Source organism: Heptranchias perlo, chromosome 35 (genome assembly GCF_035084215.1).
Source record: "Heptranchias perlo isolate sHepPer1 chromosome 35, sHepPer1.hap1, whole genome shotgun sequence".
Taxonomy (NCBI): domain Eukaryota; kingdom Metazoa; phylum Chordata; class Chondrichthyes; order Hexanchiformes; family Hexanchidae; genus Heptranchias; species Heptranchias perlo.
Window position 1 is genome coordinate 14,170,885 of NC_090359.1, and position 17,942 is coordinate 14,188,826.

At 46.3% G+C, this 17,942-nt stretch overlaps 1 non-coding gene across 1 annotated transcript; it reads left to right on the forward strand.

Annotated features, from left to right (window-relative positions):
- The first annotated feature begins 8,438 nt into the window (after nucleotides 1-8,438).
- On the forward strand, nucleotides 8,439-8,510 carry trnae-uuc (transfer RNA glutamic acid (anticodon UUC)). Its single transcript has one exon. It is a non-coding gene; the product is annotated as a tRNA-Glu (tRNA).
- The last annotated feature ends 9,432 nt before the right edge of the window (nucleotides 8,511-17,942 follow it).

The following is a 17,942-nucleotide window of genomic DNA, read 5'->3' on the forward strand; positions in this document are numbered from 1 at the left end:
TCGGCCTCCTCCCGAAATCCCCAACATCACAGAAGCCAGTCTTAGATCGAGGTGAAGAGTGACGCGGAGAGCAGATTTTAAAACCGCTGGAATATCAGTTCATTTAAATTGAGGAAAGTGGGAATCTCCGAGTCAGTTTCACACTGCATTTTCCACATCCAATGTTACAGATAAAAACTTTGACAGGCGGCGAAAATTTAACGTCCTCGTCGGGGAATTGAACCCCGGTCTTCGGGGTGACAGGCGGGGGATACTCACCACTATACTAACGATGAATTACTGCATTGATTCTACACTCACCCTTGTGTTAAAAATGCTTCATGTGTCAGTGAATTTCTTCAACGATTTATTTGATGACAGTTTGTTTAATTTTCCACGGGCCACTGTTGAAAGAACCTTTTACATTTCCTTCTCTTTGTTAGACAACGAACAACTGACTCTGTCTTTCTTTCGTTCTTTCTCTCTATTATCGTGGTGAGCATTTATAAGACGCCAACTTTTAACTTTATGTCTTCGCCGAGCTTCTTCCTAAAAAAAACTACAGAGAAAAATAAACAGCTGATTGTCGCTTTCAGAATATTATTGAACAGAGACTGTTTGGAGACTGGATGCAGAGCGATTGTGATTTTAACTGACTCGTGGTTAAGGTGATCGATTAAAATTTCATTCATTTTTCTCGCACAGGTTCGAATCTGAGAGACTTCAGATCCCGTCATTTATCAACGTGTTCATCTCTGCGTTTCAAAATTCAACAAGTTTCTTGTGGAATTAATAATTCTGAAGTGAATTAAAATTCCACAGCATTGAACACCTCGAGTTTTATGCTCATTGATCTGTGAGATTTCACGAAATCTACGACAGAAATAGAACAAAAATCAGCCAAATTATCCATGTTCTGTCTCTCCATATTTCTGAGTCACTCCATGTGTATGCGTGTCTGTGTCTATCTGTCTGTGTATGTGCGTCATATTTTCTATGTTTTCTTGAGTGGGTCTTTCTCTGTCTCACTCTGTCCCGCGCTCCCCACATCATGATCCAACATGAGACGGAAAAGTGGTCGGTAAATCTTCTTTCAACAGTGGTCCGTGGAAAGTTAAACAAACTGTCATCAAAAGAATAGCTGAAACAGATTTACTGAAACGTGAAGCATCTGTGGTGAACGTACATGCCCTTCCGGCACCAGTTCCTCGTTAGTATCATGGTGAGTATCAGTGTCTATCACCCTGGAGACTGGGGTCAATTCCCCGACGGGAAGGTTTGCCTTTAGAAGCTTCACTTTCATTTATCAGCAACATCGAATGAAGAAAATACGGTGAAAAACTGACTCGGACTTTTTCACTTTCTACGATTTAATTTCACTGATCTCCGAGCAGATTTTAAAATCCTCACCTCGATATCAGAACCACAATAATGAGGAAGAAATAAAACGCAGAATCGCCCTGTGAACAGACCCGGGCTAATTCACCAGCCCTAAACAGAGAGAGACAGAAAACTGCTCATTATTCCAGGATTATCCAGGAATCCAAAGATACCCCCGGTATCTCTTGTCGACCACAAACCGACTTCTTGCACCCCCTGCCTCCTCCACCCTCACCACAAAATTTGCGAGGAGCTCCTGGACTATTTTGTCACAAAGATTGAGACCATCCGTTCAGCTGCCGCTTCAGTGGAAAACTCTCCAGTGGGTGGAGTCAGAAGGAGCACAAAAGAAGATGGTAGTGGTTGTTGGAGGCCAATCATCTCAGCCCCAGGACATTGCTGCAGGAGTTCCTCAGGGCAGTGTGTTTGGCCCAACCATCTTCAGCTGCTTCATCAATGACCTTTCTCCCATCATAAGGTCAGAAATGGGGATTTTTGCTGATGATTGCGCAGTGTTCAGTTCCATTCGCAACCCCACAGATAAGAAGCAGTCCGTGCCCACATGCAGCAAGACCTGGACAATATCCAGGCTTGGGCTCATAAGTGGCAAGTAACATTCATGCCAGACAATTGCCAGGCAATGACAATCTCCAACAAGAGAGAGTCTGACCACCTCCCCTTGACATTCAACGGCACTACCATCGCCGAATCCCCCACCATCAACATCCTGGGGGTCACCATTGACCAGAAACTTAACTGGACCAGCCATATAAATACTGTGGCTACACGAGTAGGCCAGAAGCTGGGTATTCTGTGGTAAGTGACCCACCTCCGGACTCCCCAAAGCCTTTCCACCATCTACAAGGCACAAGTCAGGAGTTTGATAGAATACTCTCCACTTGCCTGGATGAGTGCAGCTCCAACAACACTCAAGAAGCTCGACACCATCCAGGACAAAGTAGCCCACTTGTTCGGCACCCCATCCACCACCCTAAACATTCACTCCCTTCACCACCGGCGCACTGTGGCTGCAGTGTGTACCATCCACAGGATGCACTGCAGCAATTCGCCAAGGCTTCTTCGACAGCACCTCCCAAACCCACGACCTCTAACATCTAGAAGGACAAGGGCAGCAGGCACATGGGAACAACACCACCTGCACGTTCCCCTCCAAGTCACACACCATCCCGACTTGGAAATATATCACCGTTCCTTCATCGTCGCTGGGTCAAAATCCTGGAACTCCCTACCTAACAGCACTGTGGGAGAACCTTCACCACATGGACTGCAACAGTTCAAGAAGGCGGCTCACCACCACCTTCTCAAGGGCAATTAGGGATGGGCAATAAATGGTGGCCTCGCCAGCGACGCCCACATCCCATGAACGATTAAAAAAGGCAGTAATGGCGCGGCTGGGATACAAAACCATGCTGGCAAAGCTCAATGGATTAGCAGTCCATCACCTCAACCACTCAGCCACCTGGTCGCAAGAACAGTGCAAAGAAAGCCCTTTTATTTGATTCTTTCAAGGCAAAAATCTTGGACTCAAAGGTCAGAGTCGGAAAGCCGCTTTTCAATCACCAGTTCCGAGATTCTGGACAACACTCTTGTGAAGCGGTAGCGTGGCCGAGCGGTCCAAGGCGCTGGATTTAGGCTCCAGTCTCTGCGCTGCCATAATCTGAGCTGTTGAACATTTTAGCCTCATCACCAAAATCTTTCTTTTCTCAGCAGTGTCATGCGTGCCATTAATGTTGTTGGGGCACAACTGCCACACCTCATGTGCTGCGTCGTGATCGTTTTGTGGTTAACACTCTGCGTTGTGGTCGCAGTAACATCGGAGCGAATCCGAGTCTCCACAGAGTTTCATTTACCGATTTTTTCCTTTGCCACATATGCTGAGAGGATGCAGCAAGAAATCAATCTTTAGAACATGAAAGGAAAATGTTTTGGTGAAACCTTTCAATTCCGTCAAATCCCACCTCTCGCACATGCCTGTACTTGATGTTCCACAGTTCAAACCCGCCTCTTCTCCCAGCTTTTTCTTCCTTCCACAGTCAAGAGGCCGCCTTTCCTTTCCTCCTTCCATTTCATGGACACTTTCCTGCGGCATTGCCGACTCTAACATTCACATTCACGATCTCACTCCTTTAATTTTGCTCTGCTACGACCGCTGTTTCTATTGGGCACATGTCCCATTCGCACCAATGTTCATTTGTGCCTTGAAATCAGTCGATACATTTCGATCTGCGTGACCGCTCGACAGACAAACACGACGAAAGCAGGGCTGGTCTCTGGAAAGACAGCCGCCCGATTGTTCACGAAATTTACTTGGGGAATCTTGTGATCCAGGGGATGGTAACTGAAGAACTGGTTTTTGTTTTGATGCTTGTTGGCTCTTTTCTCTCAGCAGTTGATGTGCGTGAGAGCTGCGAATGGCGGTTGAAAGGTGCACATTTGGCAAGTTGGGGCGGTGCAGTAAGATCGGAAGTGTTCCGCCTTGATCTTAATAGTTCTGTTGAAACGTGCGATTGAATCGAGTAGAGGATAAATGTAAAGAGCGCCTGTGGGGAAAAAGGAGCGACTACAGGCCATGAGCGAAAGGTCTTTCAAATTCTCGTGCCGCAGGACGCTGTGTGTGGAAACGGCAGATTTTAAAGCGCGTGTGTCAAAAGTAGTGTGACCTTGTGTGTGAGAAGAGCACAAGAAAGTTGTGCATGAAGCTGCGCCCTTGAGGCAAGTTGCAGGTTGTCAGGAAAACTGCGATAGTGAAAGCTCAAAAATAAACCCAGAAACTGCTGGCAACACTCAGCAGGTCAGGTAGTATCTGTGGGGAGATACTCAAGTATTTATCCAATTCTCCTTTTCAAGTTACGATTGAATCGAGCTCCACCATCCTTTAAGGCAGTGCGTTCCAGATCAGAACAATTCGCTGTGTAAAAAAAAATCTCCGTATTTCCCTTCTCGTTCTTTTGCCAATTATCTTAAATCTGCGTCCGTTGGTTGCCGACCCTCCCGCCAGTGGGTGAAGTTTCTCCTTATTGACTCGATCAAAACCCCTCTTAATTTTGAACACGTGGATTACTTCTACCCTGAACCTTCATTGCTCGAAGCAGAACAATCCCAGGTTCTCGAGTCTCTCCACACAACTAAACCCCACCCCTGGTATAATTCTGGGAAATCTCCTCTCCATCCTCTCCAAGACCTTGACCTCCTTAATAAATTATAGTGCCCAGAATTGGACACAATACTTCAGATGAGGCCTGAACAATGATTTATAAACGTTTAACATAACTTCCTTGCTTTTGTGTTCTATTTCTCTATTATTCAGCCAAGGAACCGGATGCTGTTTTAACGGCTTCACCAACTTGTGCTGCCACATTCAAAGATGTTGATGAAAACTGTCGAAACTTAACACTATGCAAATGCATTAACACCCAAACAAGTAGTACAAGGAGAAACTTTATTGAACCCCAATTTGTATACAAGTGGAAGTGCACCTCAAACAATGGTTGAGGGTGCAACTTCGCCGAGTCAATGAAACAGCTCATGTTTATACAATTCATTAGGCAACGCCCACCTGTTACAGAATATGGGCGTACACGTACATTCTTTATTGGCTCAGGTAGTTGGTCAATCAAGTAGTGAGCCAGCCCCCGAACATCCAGAGCCATCACGTCGGCCTGAGCAGATGTCAGCTATTTTCTTTCTCTCTACATTCCTGTTCCTTGTTATCAGTAAGGCTGGAGCCAGTCTCAAGGCTTCATGGCCATTCATCAGCTCTATTATTATTATATTCTGTCCTTATCTCAAGGAAGGCCAGGCTGTGCTAGGCCTAATTATCAACATACCAAGGCTCAAACGCAATTACACAATTGTGCTTACTTTGTGTTTGTGGCTAATCCTATCATGTGAGTTAATAAAGAGTTAATATGGTCAAGTATCCCTTCATGCACTTCCATAAAATTAACAGCAACACATTGGGTGAGAACGGATAACACAGCACAGGCCAGGATGGCGGAGAGAGACAGAGACGCCTGTTGTGATCTGTAACTTTTTATAAACACTTCAGTTTATTTCACTCCGTGTCCAACACCGTGCGATCTCCCCTGGTGTGTCAGCTTTCTGTGTTTATACAGAGTGTAATGTATTGAATTTTCTCTTGGATCACACAGAGTGGTAGACGGGGGTCTGTGTGCGGAGGGTTCGGGGGGTGAGATCTGATTCCCGCCCTCTTCTGGATTGAAAGGAGAAAAGAATGAATGAGAGAGAGAAGCGATGTGGGAGAAGGGATGATGGAAGAATTTGTCCATGAACCTGATTAAAAATGCCAAAAACAAGATAATATTAAGATATCATCAGCAGAACATTAATACAAGCTGTAAAACAAAAGCAAAATACTGCAGATGCTGGAAATCTGAAATAAAAACAGAAAATGCTGGAAATACTCAGCAGGTCAGGCAGCATCTGTGGAGAGAGTTCTGATGAAAGGTCATCGACCTGAAAGGATGTTTCTCTCTCCACAGATGCTGCCTGACCTGCTGAGTGTTTCCCGCATTTTCTGTTTTTATTATTAATATAACCTGAGCTCTGTCGAGCGTTTGTTGGTCGATTCACTGATAAAGCTGGGAATTGAGGGGAAGCTGGTTCATGGCGAACCCCAGCTCTGAATCCCCCCGGCAGAGAGTTCAAGGAATGTTTAATATAAATGAGATTCAACGACAGGATCAGAAAATCTCTCCTTGATGGTCGGTCTCATTCTCCCGAAGTGAGGAATGAGCGGGAGGGGCAATTCCACCCGGGGTTAGATTTCATTCCAAGAGGATGACCCAAAGGTGTGTTTGATGTGGGGCCGAAATAGCTCAGTTGGGAGAGCGTCAGACTGAAGATCTAAAGTTCGATCCCGGGTTTCGGCAGTTTTGGGTTATTTTGTTTCTTCTTTGGGCCGATTCTCGAACATTTATTTGCACTGACATTTTTACCCGACACTGAACGGTTGGGGATGGAATAGAGTGACATCAAGGATGTCTGTATTTAGCTTTTATTTCTCTATTTCCTTCTGCCTTTCTCTCTGGTTTTTGTTTCTCTCGGTGCTCGATGAACATTTGATTTGATGCATTTGTCCTAAACTGATGCCTTTTCCACATCTCAGGGCGGTCAGACACGCTCTGTCTGTCTGTTACTGCTTGTGACCATTAAAGGGAACAGGACGCGAGTTAAACATTTATCAGCAAACCGCCAGAGAGATAACACAGCGGGAATAAAACACATTGCCTCACATTGTTAGACAACGTCCCAAGGCGCTTCACAGGAGCGATTATCAAACAAAATGTGACACGGAGCCACATAAGGAGATATTGGGACAGGTGAGGTAGGTTTTAAGTGTCTTAAGGGAGGAGAGAGAGGTCGAGAGGCGGGAGGTTTAGGGAGGGAAATCCAGAGCTTTGGGCCCAGTCGGTTGAAGGCACGGCCGCCAATGGTGGAGCGATGAAAATCGTGGATGCGCAAGAGGCCTGAATTGGAGGAGCTCAGAGATCTCGGAGGGTTGTCGGGGTGGAGGAGGTTACAGAGATAGGGAGGGGCGAGGTCATGGAGGGATTTGAACACGAGGATGAGAATTTTAAATTTGAGATGTTGGTGGACTGGGAGCCAATGTCGGTCAGCGAGCAGAGGGGTTCTCCTCCTGAACGGTGGTTTGAATGTTTGTGGGGGCGGGGCTGTGATAAATATCGAGATTTAATATAATGATCCCACTTTTCAACTACCCCGAATTATTACAATGCTGACCTGGAACAATCTAGAACATACCGCAAAACAGGACATTAAGATCAATGGTCACTTTAGCAAGGAGTTTAAAAGATTCTTCTAAGAAGGAGAAGGCTCAAGAAACGGACTGTGACCATTTCATGATGGCCGATTTATTTGTGTCCAGGGAGAGGGATGAGACACATGAAATGTTTCACACATTTCAAATCTCCGCGGTCAGACTGGCGATTGTTTATTGATCAGGAAGATGGCTGGTAATAATCTGAGACCCAGTGAAGAGGTGAGAACAGAGCAGCAGGGAATGATCCCAGAACAATAGGAGCCAGCAGCTCACCGTCTGGTCCCTGTGTCAGGGACAATACACAACACCTCAGCTCCAGACCAGGAACAGAGAGCTGCTGTTAACGTTGCCCAGCCCTCGCTAACTGCTGGAACTGTGGGATGGAAATCAGACTTTGGGTCTTGGAGGCTGCTTTAGGGGCTCAGTGGCTCATCGAAAGAATGATTTCTATTAAAGAGCAGGGCTCTGATCCATCACAGACTGATACTGTACAGTACATGGCAGAGTAAAGCTCCCTCTACACTGTGTCATCAAACACTCCGGGGGCAGGTGCATCAAGGGTTAGATCAAGATTAAATCTCCCTCTACACAGTCACAGAAGATGTCATTTGTGACTTTGACAAGGGCCGTTTCAGTACTGTGGCAGGAATGGAAACCTGATTGGAGGGATTCAAACATGGTGTTGTGGGAAAGATGGACACGGATTTGGGAGGCGACAACACTTTGGAGAGGAAAGGGAGGTGGGAGATGGGGTGGTAGTTTGCAAGGACACAGGGGTCAAGGGTGGGTCTTTTATGAAGGAGGGTGATGATGGAAGATTTGATGGGGAGGGGGACAGTACCTGAGGAGAGGAGACCATTAACAATGTCAGCTAACATGGGGCCAGGGAGGGAGGTTGTGTGGTCAGCAGTTTGGTGGGAATAGGGTTGAGGGAGCAGGAGGTGGGTCTCATGGTCAAGAGAGCTCAGAGAGGGCATGAGGGGAGATAGGAGAGAAATTTGGTGGGCTAGGGGAATGGAGGGGAGCGGCAGAGGCAGCTGAATGAATGGTCTCAATCTTAGTCACATCCACCCATGACTGTCTTTCAAATTATCTTAAATCTTTCTCTTCTGGTTCTTAACCCTTCCATCACTGGAAACAATTTCTCCTTACATACTCTGTCAATACCTTTCATAATTGTGAATACCTCATTTGAATCGTCTGTTAACTTTCCGGTTGTAGTCTCAGTGCCCTTCCTGCTAGTCTGTCTTTCAGTTCCCATATGGTCCAGCGGTGAGGATTTCTGGTTTTCATCCAGATGGCTCGGGTTCGACTCCCGGTGTGGGAATAGTAAACTTTTAGTCCCAGCCTCCCAATTTGCCTGCAGTCCGGACTGTGGCTGCTCCTTCTGAATTCGCACCACAATCACACTGAGAAATGAGGCAAACCACAGCACTTGAAGGGACAGTGCACCAAAAACCCAGTCCCACAAGCTGAAGGGAAACAAGCAACAATATCCCGACAGGTCACTCAGCAGCTCATGGCCAAGTGTTTGACTGCAGTCCTTTTATCATTTACTGTAAAACCCGAGTCTGAGTGAAACACGCACAGAACAATCTGGAAACACTCAGCGTGTCGGGCCCCATCTGCGGAGAGAACGGACCAATTAACTGAGAGTCTCAATGAGACGAGGAAAGAGACACGGCCCACTGTGAGAAACAAGGAACTTGCATTTGTATGGCAACTTGCACATCCTCAGGACATCCCAACGCACTTCACTAGAAGTTCAGTCACTATCGTTTTATAAGAGAACGTAGCAGCCAAGTTGTGTACAGCAAGATCCCACAAACAGTGATGAGATATTGAGCAGATCGCCTGTTTGTTGGGTGCTGATGGTTGTGGAAAGAATATTGGCCAGGACACCGGGAGAACTCCCTGTTCTTCACAAATTACCACGGGACATTTAAAACCTCGGAGCAGAAAGAAGGGACCCCCATTAAACACCTCATTCAAAGGACAGCACCTCTCACGATGCAGCTCCCTCTCAGAACGACACAGTCAGTCTGGATCCTGTGTCCCAGTCCTGGAACGGGAGCTGGAACCCACACCCTTCTAAACACCAGCCTGACTCCCTGGAGTTACTCTCACCCTTGGCTGGTCATGAAACAGACTGTGCCACTCCCAGAGTAACTGATGACCACAGCCTCAGCCCTGGGTCCCGGTCTGCACCATAACCGCAGCCTGTTACCGTTCATAGAAAGTGGCGTGGGATTCCTGAGTTCATTCTGTGATGTGCATTGGGGGAGTGGGACCAGCTGGATTGATCTTGCATAGAGCCGGTATGGACTCGATGGGCCAAATGGCCTCCTTCCGTGCTGTAACCTTTCTATGATTCTTTGATTCGATGTGGATGGAGAGGGATACAAGGAAGTGATCAGAGATGGCCTTATCCATGATTGACACAATCGGTAGTCGAGAGGCCACGTGAGATGGCAAGGTCGAGGGGGTGGCCATGAATATGGGTCGGGGAGTTTCTATGCAGGGAGAGATTAAGGGAGGATAAAGTATCACACAATAGACTTTTTGGCAAAATTGAAGCCCATGGGATTAAACGGACAATGGCAGCGTGGATACAAATTTGGCAAAGGAGCAGAAAACAGAGAGTAGTGGTGAACGGTTGTTTTTCAGACTGGAGGCAAGTGTACAGTGGTGTCCCCCAGGGCTCGGTATTAGGACCACTGCTCTTTTTGATATATATTAATAACTGGGACTTGGGAGTACAGGGTTAATTTCAAAGTTTGCAGATGACACGAAACTCGAAAATGTAATAAACAATGTGGAGGATCGTAACAGACTTCAGGAGGACAGAGACAGACTGGTGAAATGGGCAGAAACATGGCAGATGAAATTTAATACAGAGAATTGTGAAGTGATACATTATGGTAGGAAGAATGAGGAGAGACAATATAAACTAAATGGTGCAATTTAAAAGGGAGTGCAGGAATAGAGAGGCCTGGGGGTATAGTTACACAAATCTTTGAAGCTGGCAGGATAAGTTGAGAAGGCTGTTAAAAAAAGCAAATGGGTCCCTTGGCTTTATTAATTGAGGCACAGAATACAAAAGCAAGGAATTGATACTAAACCTTTATAAAACACTGGTTGGGCCTCAGCTGGAGTATTGTGTTCAATTCTGGACACCAAACATTGGGAAGGATGTCAAGGCCTTAGAGAGGGTGCAGAGGAGATTTACTAGAATGGTGCCAGGGATGAGGGACTTCAGTTATGTGGAGAGACTGATGAAAGTTCACTCTGAACTGCCCCATCAAACACTCGCAGGACAGGTACAGCACGGGTTATATGCAGAATGAAGCTCCCTCTGCACTGTCAAATCAAACATTCCCAGGGCAGGTACAACACGGGTTAGATACACAGTAATGCTTCCTCTCCTCTGTGCAGTTTAGATCTTGCCTCAGATTTCAGATAAAAGGTTGCTTTGCTGCACAGTCTGCTGGTGTCTCTCTCTTTCTCTGTACTCAGTTACACCGCTCTCTACCTCCCTCTGCTGGTGTCTCACCTGACGAAGGAGAAAGTCTCCGAAAGCTTGTGATTTTCAAATAAAATTGTTGGACTATAACCTGGTGTTGGAAGATTCTCTGCATTTCTCTGTACTCAGTTACACCGCTCTCTACCTCCCTCTGCTGGTGTCTCTCTGTATCTCTGCACTCAGTTACACCGCTCTCTACCTCCCTCTGCTGGTGTCTCTCTGTATCTCTGGACTCAGTTACACCGCTCAGTCTGTCCCCGCAGCTCCTTCGGGAGTTTAATGATTTTGGAATTAAGTCTTTTTCCTGTGTGACTTGTGAAGTTTTGATCAGTGAAATGTTTGTGAAAGAGAAGGATTGAGAGTTTTTCGTGTGGGACAGAAGTGATGTTGTTTAATGGAGAAGCCACACGATGCGTTATATTGAGCAGCGGTTTCCACATTTACCACACACGCAAAAGGTCCCCGGTTCGATGCCGGGCGGGAACATTATTTGGGAATTTACTCCAGGTGAATCTCCAGTGTGAGTTTCTTCTCCTGTGAAAAGGGGGCGATAATTCCTTTTCCTGTTAAATTTGGCAACGGCTGCACCACATTCCTTCCAGGGAGAAGGGATGATGGAAGAAAGTGCCCATGAACCTGATTAAATGAGGCCAAACACAAGATAATATTAAGATATCATCAGCTGAACATTAACATAACCTGAGCTCCGAGATCTGACCGGGTCCCATTCCCCCAGAGTGAGGAATGAGCGGGAGGGGAAATTCCACTCGGTTTATATTTTTGTCCAAGGTGATGTCACAAAGTTCAATTTCCAGTGGAGCCGAAATAGTTGAGTTTGGAGAGCGTGAGATTGAAGATCTAAAGGTCTCTGGGTTTGATTCTGTGTTCGGTAATTTTTGTTGCTTTGTTCTCGTTCTTTGAGTCGATTCTCGCATTTATTTACACTGAAATTTTAACCGGCACAGAAAGGTTGGGGAAGAAATAGACAATTGTAAACAATTTTACAACACCAAGTTATTTTCATTTCCACACCACTTGAAGAAGGAGGCAGCCTCCGAAAGCTTGTGCAATTAAAAATAAAATTGTTGGACTGTAACTTGGTGTTGCAAAATTGTTTACAATTGTCAACCCCAGTCCATCACCGGCATCTCCACATCAAGAAATAGACAGGCATCAAGAATGGGAAATATTGATAGTGTCTTTATTGAGCTTTTATTTCTCTTTTCTCTTCTGCCTTTTTCTCTGGAATTTGTCTCTCTCGGTGCCGGGAGACCATTTGATTTGAGGCATTTGTCCTAAACTGATGTCTTTTCCACATCTCGGGGCGGTCAGACCCGCTCTGTCTGTTACTACTTGTGACCATTGACGGGAACAGGCCGCGAGTTAAACGTTTATCAGCAAACCGACAGAGAGATAACACAACGGGAATCAAACTCATTGGGCATGATTTTATCGGGGGGGGGGGGGGGGTGTCATGGGAGGTGGTCAGGGGTCATGGGTGGGTCAGTCATCGGGGGCATTGACGGGTCAATCATCGGAGGGAGGGCTCAGTCATCGGGGGTCGGGGGTCATCGCGGGGGTCGGAGATCATGGGGTTCGTAGTTCGTGCAGGGGTGTCGGTGATTTGGAGGGGGTCGGCCGATCGCCTGTGTGGGATCACGGCAGGTTGGCTTGTTGGGCCTGGGGGAAGCACTCCTGCTCCTCCGGGCCCACAAGCTGTGCTATAAAGGCATTTACCTGCTGTTTCGGGCCTTCTCGTCTCCTCTCATGTGGTGTGAAGGAAAAGGCCCAGGAATCCCGGCCCCCAGGAGTTAAAAATAAAAAAGCTGTGAAAATGGAGGCCCACAGCCTCCTTCAAAGCTTTCACTGACCGACCCGCCTCCGTTAAAACCAGGAGTGGGCGGGTTGGGGTCGGGTTTTAGTTATTTTTACTATTTTTACCTTCCCAACCCACCCATTCGTGGGGTTAAAATTTCAGCCCTTTACTCTGTTTCTTTCTCCACAGATGCTGCCTGATTTGCTGAAGGATGTACTTGCCATTGAGGGAGTGTAACGAAGGTTCACCAGACTGATTCCTGGGATGGCGGGATTGTCCTATGAGGAGAGATTGAGTAGACTGGACCTGTATTCTCCAGAGTTTAGAAGAATGAGAGGTGATCTCATTGAAACATACAAAATTCTTACAGGGCTCGACAGGGTAGATGCAGGGAGGATGTTTCCCCTGGCTGGCGAGTCTAGAACCAGGGGTCACAGTCTCAGAATAAGGGGTCGGCCATTGAGACTGAGATGAGGAGAAATTTCTTCACTCAGAGGGTGGTGAATCTTTGGAATTCTCTCCCCCAGAGGGCTGTGGAGGCTCAGTCATTGAGTACATTCAAAACAGAGATCGATAGATTTCTCGATATTAACGACATCAAGGGATATGGGGATAGTGCAGGAAAATGGTGTTGAGGTAGAAGATCAGCCATGATCTTGTTGAATGGCGGAGCAGGTTCCAGGGGCCGGATGGCCCACTCCTGCTCCTATTTCTCATGGTTCTTGCTGAGTATTTCCAGAATTTTCTGGCTTTCTGGGGCGAAGGTATATCAAACATTGTAATGGTTGTTATTGAAAAAAATATTCCCCTTGACTTTCTGTGTGGATTTGTTTGTTTGTAAAGTCTGGTGTTTATTAGCTCCATGCTCTAACCAACTGAGCTAACCGGCCATGTAGCAGATTTATGCTCATGGGTTGGAGCCCTGCGTTAGGCGGTCTGTGTTTTATTTCTCACACTGAGTGACAGAGTTATTGAACAAACCACATCCCGGAAACATTGTTACTTGTTTCTGTATAAAACTGGTGAGGATGTAAATCGAAAGTAACAGATAAAGAGCAAGTTAAGATATCAAATGTAATTATTTGATGAACCCACAACACGCCATAAATTAGGTAGCGGTTTCCGGAGTGTAACGGTTATCACTGTTCGCTTTATGCGCGAAAGATTCCCGGGCGGGAACTTTATTTGGAAATCTCCAGGGTGAGTTTCTTCTCCTGTGAAAAGAATTGGCTTTTCCTGTTAAATTTGACAACGGCTGCACCACATTCCTGGTGTCAAGAACATTTTAACCAGTCTCTGGAAATACAAATGAGAACGGATGAAAGTTCATCACATGCAAAACACAATAACTTCCCCACGTGTCACTGGGTAACCAGGTTAGTATTTCCGTCAGTCAGTCTGCAGAAAGTTATCGCTTCATTAATGACGATTACAACAATTATTCGTCTTTTACAGAGTTTCATGTATTTATTAAATAAAGTTCATAATTGTTTTGGACAAATTATTTCCCTCACCGGGAATCGAACCCACACCGCGGCGGTGAGAGCCCCGAATCCAAACCACCAGATGCCGCGCAGTGGGTCGATTGAAAGATCGGCAGAGTTGGAAAATTAAAAAAATTAAAAAGTAGAAACAGAAAATGTTGCGAACTCTCAGCAGGTCAGACAGCATCTGTGGAGAGAGAAACAGAGGGAATGTTTCAGGTCGATGACCTTTCATCAGAACTCGCTCCACAGATGCTGCCTGACCGGCTGAGTGTATCCAGCATTTTCTGTTTATAGTTCAGATTTCCAGAATCCGCAGCACTTTGCTTGTGAAATTAAAAAGTAGCCCAAGTTGATGAAAGTTGCACCAGTGAAAATCCTGGGTGGAGATTTGGAGGATGCGACAGTGGGAAGGGCTGGACTGCGATTCGAACAGTCCTCCAAGCAAATTCCGGGGAAGTCATCGAAATTTAAAAGAGGACTTGGAACGGGAATAGAACGACAGGCTCACGTGACAGGGCATTGGTATTCGGAATGTACAAAATGCAGTCCCCACTGCTCTGATGACCTGAATCAGACAAATAGTAATTCACAACACAGGACAAATCCATTTGATTTGAGTTTTGGAAACCCATTCACGACAGCAGCTGTCTCCCATCAGTTTACTTTTCCAAACTAAAGGGTGTGAAGCTTGCACGAGTGATGATCTGTGCTGTATTATTTCTGAGCAGCAGACTCACCTTGCCCCATCAATGCCTATTTGTTGGAAGGCGCAGTCCCCATTGGTCGAGGGGATCGGTTTCTCGAGCTGTGATTCACCATCCTCTATTTCAGGAATATTCCGGTTTGCTGTAAATGAGATGAGATGAAACGAGCAGGTCCAACGAGCCGGTCTGCAACACTGCACGGCATCTACAAAGTTGTCTCTTGCACTTACAGTGAAGCGGAGGGCAGTTTTCACCCTTAAACCAACAAGTTAGGTGGCGCAGTAAATAATGTAGATGGGAGCAGGAAGTAGTGAAGGAACATTGATGATTAAATGAGAGGGTAAAACTGTGGCAGATGGAGTTCAATGTGGGGAAGTGAGATATAATCCACTTAGAACATTAAAAAGATAAATCAGAGTATTTTCTAAATGACGAGAAACTAGGAACTATGGAGGAGCAGAGAGGTTCAGGGGTCCATCTCCAGAAATCACTAAAAACTAGTGGACAGGTACAAAAAATAATTAATGGAATGTGAGCCTTCATCTCAAGGGGCTGGAATACAAAGGGTGGAAGTTATGATACAGATGCATGAAGCTCTGGTTAGACCACTTCTGGAGAACTGCGTTCAGTTCTGGACACCGTACCCCAGGAGGGACATATTGGCCTTGACTGGGTGTAGAACAGATTCACCAGAATGATATCGGGGCTAAAAGGGTTAAACTATGAGGACAGGTCTTGCAGACGAGACTTTTATTCCCTTGAGTATAGGAGGTTGAGGGGTGATCTAATTGAGATGTTTAAGAAGATAGGGGGGAGGGGAGTGTAAGAAGATGGTTTGTAGTGGAGAAGAGAAGCCGGGGGTTATCTTTACATTCCAGGATGATCCTGGAATAGTGAGCAGTTTTGTCAGAGGAGAGCAGGACCCGATAGTGCTTCATGTGGTCCAGCCAGATCTGGTGATGAATGGTTAACCAGTTGTCCACCATAAATGTTCAAGTCTGCGCGCCCTTGGGCTCACAGGAGTGAAAATGAGGGCAGTACAAGGAGGATCGACCAGGGTGAGAGAAGAGTAATGGTTTTAATGGGGAGAAGGGCATCAAAGATGGAGGTGAGGGTCTGATCGAGCAGATGGGTGGCTGCAGAAATGTCGTGGTGAATGGAGGGCCAAAGTCCAGACAGTTAGGAATTTGAAAGTGCTGTTGTAAGTGACCTGGGGGAGAGTTTTTTCCAGGGATGAACACAGAAGGAAGTGGGTTAGTCCCACTCCCCTGCTCTTTCCCGATATCTCTCCAAATTTTTTCATGTCAACGAGTCACTCAATTCCCTTTTGAAAGTTACGATTGAACCCACTTCCACCGCCCTTTCAGGCAGTGCGTTCCCGATCATAAAAACTCGCTGCGTAAAAAAATCTCTCCTCATTCCCCCGCCCGTGGCTTTTTTGCCCATTGATCTTAAATCTGTGTCCTCTGGTTATTAACCCTTCCATCACTGGAAACAGTTTCTCCTTATTTACTGTATCAAAACCTGTCATAATCGTCAACCTCCATTAAACCTTCTGGGTGTAGTCTCAGTGCCCTTCCTGCTGACCATCCCTTCAGTTCTCATGTGGTCTGGCGGTTAAGATTCCTGGTTTTTACCCAGGTGGTCCGGGTTCGACTCCCGGTGTGGGCATAACAGCATTTTAGTCCCAGCCTCGCAATTTGCCTGCAGTTCGGGCTGTGGCTGCTGCTTCCTCCCTCGCTTCTGTGTCAGACCCACAATCACACTGAGAAATGAGGCAGACCACAGCTCTTGAAGGGACAGTGCACGAAAAGCAACAATGTCCAGACAGATCACTCAGCAGCTCATGGCCAAGTGTTTGACTACAATCCTTTTATCATTCACTGTAAAACCCGAGGCTCAGTGAAACACTCACAGAATATTCTGGAAAAACTCAGCGAGTCAGGCCGAATCTGTGGAGAGAACAGACCAATTAACTGAGAGTCTCAGTGAGACAAGGAACGAGACACGGCTCTTCACAAATTGTCACGGGATCTTTTACACCTCGGAGCAGAAAGAAGGGACCCCCATTAAACACCTCATTCAAAGGACAGCACCTCTCACGATGCAGCTCCCTCTCAGAACGACACAGTCAGTCTGGATCATGTGTCCCAGTCCTGGAACGGGAGCTGGAACCCACACCCTTCTAAACACCTGCCTGACTCCCTGGTGTTACTCTCACCCCGGCTAGTCATGAACCAGACTGTGCCACTCCCAGAGTAACTGATGACCACAGCCTCAGCCCTGGGTCCCGGTCTGCATCATAACCGCAGCCTGTTACCGCTCATAGAAAGTGGCCTTCGAGACACACGACAACGCAAAATCGTTGAGCAGAAATTGATAGCCAAGTTCCGCACCCATGAGGACGGCCTCAACCGGGATCTTGGGTTCATGTCACGCTACACGTTACCCCACCAGCGAACAAATGTTATCTGTTTTTAATATAATGGGTCATTTGCTGGCTCTCTCTGCCTTCCGGATGTTTCTGCCTCTCTCTGTTTTTTTTCTCTGTTTTTTTTCCCTGTTTGTTTTTTTGTTGAATGTGTATTCGGGGGTTCTGCAGGTGACACCTCTCTGTCTGAACACGGTGATTGCCTTGGGAACGGGCAGTTGCAGGGGCAGTCTGTAAACACCATGTATTGTTCTATATGTATAAATGCGTAGGCTTCAAGGAGCTCCTGAAACATTTACCTGAGGAAGGAGGAAGTCTCCGAAAGCTTGTGAATTTAAAATAAAATTGCTGGACTATAACTTGGTGTTGTAAAATTGTTTACAATTGTCAACCCCAGTCCATCACCGGCATCTCCACATCTCTGTACTCAGTTACACCGCTCTCTACCTCCCTCTGCCGGTGTCTCTCTGTATCTCTGTACTCAGTTACACCGCTCTCTACCTCCCTCTGCTGGTGTCTCTCTGTATCTCTGTACTCAGTTACACCGCTCTCTACCTCCCTCTGCTGGTGTCTCTCTGTATCTCTGTACTCAGTTACACCGCTCTCTACCTCCCTCTGCTGGTGTCTCTCTGTATCTCTGTACTCAGTTACACCGCTCTCTACCTCCCTCTGCTGGTGTCTCTCTCTATCACTCAATCCGCTCTGTTTATTTTTTCATTTTTTTCTTCTTTTTTTTTCTTTTTTTTTCTTTTTTTTCCTTTTTTTTACCGCAATTTAAGGCAACAGCTGAATATCCAC